Source organism: Aedes aegypti, chromosome 3 (genome assembly GCF_002204515.2).
Source record: "Aedes aegypti strain LVP_AGWG chromosome 3, AaegL5.0 Primary Assembly, whole genome shotgun sequence".
NCBI classification, from domain to species: Eukaryota; Metazoa; Arthropoda; class Insecta; order Diptera; family Culicidae; genus Aedes; species Aedes aegypti.
The window spans coordinates 127480237-127486473 of record NC_035109.1 but is presented as its reverse complement, the minus strand read 5'-3'; the positions used below and the strand labels follow the sequence as shown (position 1 = coordinate 127486473).

General features: G+C 42.4%; 1 long non-coding RNA gene across 1 annotated transcript; it reads left to right on the top strand.

Annotated features, from left to right (window-relative positions):
- The first annotated feature begins 1735 nt into the window (after positions 1-1735).
- LOC110678900 lies at positions 1736-2323 on the top strand. The gene is made up of 2 exons (XR_002502030.1): positions 1736-1810; positions 1872-2323. It is a non-coding gene; the product is annotated as an uncharacterized LOC110678900 (long non-coding RNA).
- Positions 2324-6237: the final 3914 nt, after the last annotated feature.

Below are 6237 nucleotides of genomic sequence, written 5' to 3'. Positions count from 1 at the left end.
GAGATTTTTGCAATATAATGTATGGGTGGTTAAGTATCGTAACAATACAAATAAAGATATTTTCTCATACAAACATTTTGAAAATACAATACGATATATTGTTCATGTATTGTCTTGATAAGCAATTCGTGTATTGTTGTACAATACAAAAACAATTCAACAAACTGTATCATGGTTGCATTCGTCGTTATAGCTAATGTCAAGTGAGTTCTATAAAACTACTTTTTTTTTACTTTTTGAATATATTCCACCCAACATTTATGGCTTTTTGAACTTGTTTTGTTTATTTCTTTCAGCAAAGCTACATAGAAAAAAGCAACAGTTTTTTTACGCGAAAACAGGAATTTGACCAAAATTGTAAGGTATTAAACCAATTAACAACAATACAATGTTCTGTTACAATATATTATATTGTTTTTGAATTGTATATCCAAACATGAATAATATTGCTTCGACCTTCAATTACAATACGCTGTATTGTATCCAATACGTTATATTGTACATTAAGGTGAAACATCTTGGAATACAAAGATGGCCGTCACAATGGCCGACTTATACCCCTACTCACGATTTCAAAGGCACAAAACTGGAGAAATAGTTTCCAAACATTTCTGATCTTCTTATTTTAAGCTTTCTGCTAGTGCACAAAGCCAAAATAAAAAGTTCACTGTTGTTGGATGCTCATTTCGCAAGATTTGTGCCTTAGAAGTTTTAGTGCTATCTTAGAAATTGATTCCAAACTGTTTCACCTTAATGGTTTATTCCATTCACTGAATGATACGTTTTTATCCGGGTGGTAGAGAAGATTTTTGTGCAGAGCTTCATATCCATATAGACCAATCCAGTTGCCTGCGTAGTAGTGCAATGTTGACAAAATTTTCTTTGTTTGCTGTGAGAAGTGTCACAACTTTGCTTTTGTTTGCTGTGAGAATCCAAATATAAACAGAATTGCTGCAACACGACCACTTCCTTGTTGGCCTGCTGTTGACCGAAAGCTCAATAACGTCAAACAAACATCGATACGTTTTCATTCTGAGGAAATTGACTTGTGTTAGATTGATTGTGCGTTGGTGTTCGTGGTAGTTTGCTTGGGGACCTCTATTCATCTTAATCATACTAAAACACGTTTACACTGCAAAAATTGAGATTTTCTATATTGCCTGCACGGAGAACTTAGGAAATATTATTAGGGTATAAAACATCACACGGATTGCATTTTTGATTTTTATGCATATGAAATATACACCATCAACATAAAATTTATCCTTTGCAATGCATTTTTTTAAGGCACTTTGTGCCGGAATCAGTGCATCTGTATCTACTATACCGATATAGATCTATTTTTGACTAATCTACATTTACATCTGCTCTCACTCTCTTCTACTCTCTCTCTCTTTTATTCTTAAACCGAGCAGGTCGGAGAGAGCTCTGCTGTTCAGATCCAATCGATTTCCATAAGCCATAGTCCTTTCCTCTTGCGGTGGTTCATTTTGCCGTGTTCCTAAGTCATTTAAGGCTAGCTGGCTACAAAGAGGGTCAGTTTGTCTCCATGACCTTCCGCTTATGAAGCGAAAGCGTAATCTCAAGGCTACGGACCCCCCTAGCAATGCATTTTTGAAAATTATTATTCTGTATGGATTTTGTCTATTTTTTGATACACCTGGGACTTGGCGATTTTTTATTTACAGTTTTATCAGTAGGCTATCGCATGGGAATAACAATGCGTGGCTACTAATTCATGAGTTTTTTCGTATATTCGTCGGTGTTATGGCATAGAACGATATTTCTACAGTCCCCAAGTGTCCCACAAGTAAGTCGGAAAAACTAGAACTAACAAGGAGAACTAGTAACACAAATTGGATATATTTCAGCCAACCGGATAATGAGGAAGGAAAAGACGAAACTTCCGAGGATCAACAACATTCGTGGCAGAGATGGCAGACGAAGAACAGTAGTTCTAAAAGCGCCATTAAGGATATTATGAAAGGGTAACTTCCACAACAACATTTCCTACCATCATAACCACAATTTGCCAATTTGGTTCACTATTTCAGCGGACTCAGCCCCTACCCTACAGCGTACTCCAGGCTGGCAAATGGAACCTACCGGCGATTCCAGGGGAAGGTTTGCTAACGTACCGGAGACATGAGACTGTGTAGCCAGGTGTGATTTCATCAGCCGCCGGAATGATTCCATCGTGGGTTCCGATACCACCAATGTCATTCGCACAGGTGTGTTCGGGTTTCCGGAATGTCGAAGTACTTCATTGTCGTTCGGTGATAGTGGAGCGCCTTATATATTGAAATAAATGTTTTTTCTATCATGTCTTTCAATTCAACTAATTTGTTTTTCATCTTCCTGCCGTTGGGCTTGAATGCAAACAAAAGAATAGTGGCAGCTAAACAATAATGCGCAGTTATGCATTGTAATTCATAAAAATGTATAAAAAAGGCATAATGAAAAGATATTCATTCCATGGAGTAAATAGACGGAATATGGTTTTAGTTTAGGTTTTAAGCATTTCAGTATTTAAATATTTAAGCGTGCACGAGCAAGAATTCCGACCATTGACATTATGTTCTCTATAATGTTGATCGATCAAAAATATAAGAGAAAAATCGCGATTCAATACGGTGAACATTCTTAACAACCCGTTGCTCATATGACTGTTTAACGATAAACTTGAGACGATCGACGCCACCATATTTCATATAACGGAGGTTATTAGATCTAACTTGGAGGTGATGATTTGGAGGTTATTTAGAAATTGGGAGGTTAAAATCACCTCCAAACACTAGCGATTTTGCAGTGGGATGTTGACGTTTGATCACGATATGGTCGAATCTCGAAATACCATAAGGGCTCATTCATTTATTTCATAACGCTGAAATTGGCCATTTTGAACACCCACCCACCCACTTGTAACGCTTTTTGTATGAATGTTATTAAATTTTTGTATGGGCCGTAACATCGCTAGGACACCCACCCACCTCCTCTAGCGTTATGAAATTTGTGAATGGGCCCTAATCCCTGATGTCAAAACTTTACCTTAGTAATGTATGATTATGGTTCTCCAAATCATTTTCAATGTGATTATTTGAATTAGAGCATCTTTAACGGGGGCGACTATTCCGGTGAGTAAAATGATCACCCACAGAGCTGTCATTTTAGTTTAGTCACTCATTCTCACACCGGTTGCTACTATATTTAGTAGTAACTCATTTCCGTACCGGTCGTTGCCTTTTGGGTCAACATATTGGGTTGTGAAAATAATGGTGATCATTACAGGTTGGGAATTTTTGTAACTCTACTGGAATATCTATTATATTGTGGTGCGGAATCATAATAATTCAATGTGAATCTGACTACAATCCTTGGGATTCCGACTGGAATCCATGGGATTCCGACTGGAATCCATGGGATTCCGACTGGAATCCATGGGATTCCGACTGGAATCCATGGGATTCCGACTGGAATCCATGGGATTCCGACTGGAATCCATGGGATTCCGACTGGAATCCTTGGGATTCCGACTGGAATCCTTGGGATTCCGACTGGAATCCTTGGGATTCCGACTGGAATCCTTGGGATTCCGACTGGAATCCTTGGGATTCCGACTGGAATCCTTGGGATTCCGACTGGAATCCTTGGGATTCCGACTGGAATCCTTGGGATTCCGACTGGAATCCTTGGGATTCCGACTGGAATCCTTGGGATTCCGACTGGAATCCTTGGGATTCCGACTGGAATCCTTGGGATTCCGACTGGAATCCTTGGGATTCCGACTGGAATCCTTGGGATTCCGACTGGAATCCTTGGGATTCCGACTGGAATCCTTGGGATTCCGACTGGAATCCTTGGGATTCCGACTGGAATCCTTGGGATTCCGACTGGAATCCTTGGGATTCCGACTGGAATCCTTGGGATTCCGACTGGAATCCTTGGGATTCCGACTGGAATCCTTGGGATTCCGACTGGAATCCTTGGGATTCCGACTGGAATCCTTGGGATTCCGACTGGAATCCTTGGGATTCCGACTGGAATCCTTGGGATTCCGACTGGAATCCTTGGGATTCCGACTGGAATCCTTGGGATTCCGACTGGAATCCTTGGGATTCCGACTGGAATCCTTGGGATTCCGACTGGAATCCTTGGGATTCCGACTGGAATCCTTGGGATTCCGACTGGAATCCTTGGGATTCCGACTGGAATCCTTGGGATTCCGACTGGAATCCTTGGGATTCCGACTGGAATCCTTGGGATTCCGACTGGAATCCTTGGGATTCCGACTGGAATCCTTGGGATTCCGACTGGAATCCTTGGGATTCCGACTGGAATCCTTGGGATTCCGACTGGAATCCTTGGGATTCCGACTGGAATCCTTGGGATTCCGACTGGAATCCTTGGGATTCCGACTGGAATCCTTGGGATTCCGACTGGAATCCTTGGGATTCCGACTGGAATCCTTGGGATTCCGACTGGAATCCTTGGGATTCCGACTGGAATCCTTGGGATTCCGACTGGAATCCTTGGGATTCCGACTGGAATCCTTGGGATTCCGACTGGAATCCTTGGGATTCCGACTGGAATCCTTGGGATTCCGACTGGAATCCTTGGGATTCCGACTGGAATCCTTGGGATTCCGACTGGAATCCTTGGGATTCCGACTGGAATCCTTGGGATTCCGACTGGAATCCTTGGGATTCCGACTGGAATCCTTGGGATTCCGACTGGAATCCTTGGGATTCCGACTGGAATCCTTGGGATTCCGACTGGAATCCTTGGGATTCCGACTGGAATCCTTGGGATTCCGACTGGAATCCTTGGGATTCCGACTGGAATCCTTGGGATTCCGACTGGAATCCTTGGGATTCCGACTGGAATCCTTGGGATTCCGACTGGAATCCTTGGGATTCCGACTGGAATCCTTGGGATTCCGACTGGAATCCTTGGGATTCCGACTGGAATCCTTGGGATTCCGACTGGAATCCTTGGGATTCCCTGGGATTCCGACTGGAATCCTTGGGATTCCGACTGGAATCCTTGGGATTCCGACTGGAATCCTTGGGATTCCGACTAGAATCCTGTCGGAATCCCAAGGATTCCAGTCGGAATCCCATGGATTCCAGTCGGAATCCCATGGATTCCAGTCGGAATCCCATGGATTCCAGTCGGAATCCCAAGGATTCCAGTCGGAATCCCGAGGATTCCAGTCGGAATCCCGAGGATTTCAGCTGGAATCTGGTTCGAATACCAAGAATTCCGGTTGGAATCCCGAGAATTCCAGTTGGAATCTCAAGGATTCCGGTTGAAATCCCAAAGATTCGAGGTGAAATTCAAATGAAAGACAAATTCTTTCAAGAAATCGAATATTTCAAAAATTTCTCCCGGATTTCCAATAATTAAATTAGATTCCTAGTATTCTTATCAAAATCTTGAAATTTTACTAGAATTCCCAAAATTTCATAATTTCCACTTTATGCGCATCATATTTTCAAACTTCCCACCAGAATCTCAGAACTCCCACTGTATGCTTAAATTAAAATCGAATAGCAGCGCTACTATCGCGCAACTAAATTTGCTCACCCGATGCTTCCCGAAAGCAGCGCTGTCTTTTTGCTACCCCGGTTAGCAGCGCCCGGTACGGATCAGCGTAATGATGCTGCGCAATGTAATTTAGTTTAGTCGCGCACCGTTAAAGTTGCTAGATTTAAGCGGGTTGAGCTTGTGGATTGATACACGCAGCGAACTGGACTGTCGAATTTCATACATTTTGCCTTATGAAAGGTGGAACGATTATTGCAATACGAACGCACAGAGAAACAGACGTAACACTTAGAACAAATTGCGATCAAAATCATAGTCGCAAAAACATATACGCCCAATGCTAAAAACACTGTAGTTGGCCGATGGACCAACAGGTGGCGGTAGTGTGTAAACGTCAAACACGAACAAAAACGACGCGAGCGCTGCGGGTGGTCGATTGACCACCTACCAGATATTCGAATCGATCGTTAAAAAGTTGGTCGATGGACAGCGATGAGAGTGTGACGTCTGTTTGTCTGTGACGAACGCTTCATGTATCGTTTTAGCATCACCTCACATCAAGGCGTCGATAGGCGCGTGTTGTACGCTCGGGCCTATCGATGTCAAGTTACACGAGGTTCTTGGTTAGATTCCAGGTTGCCGCATAAACATTTTTTGTTTTCCAATTCTGGTTTAATAAGGCAAATTTAT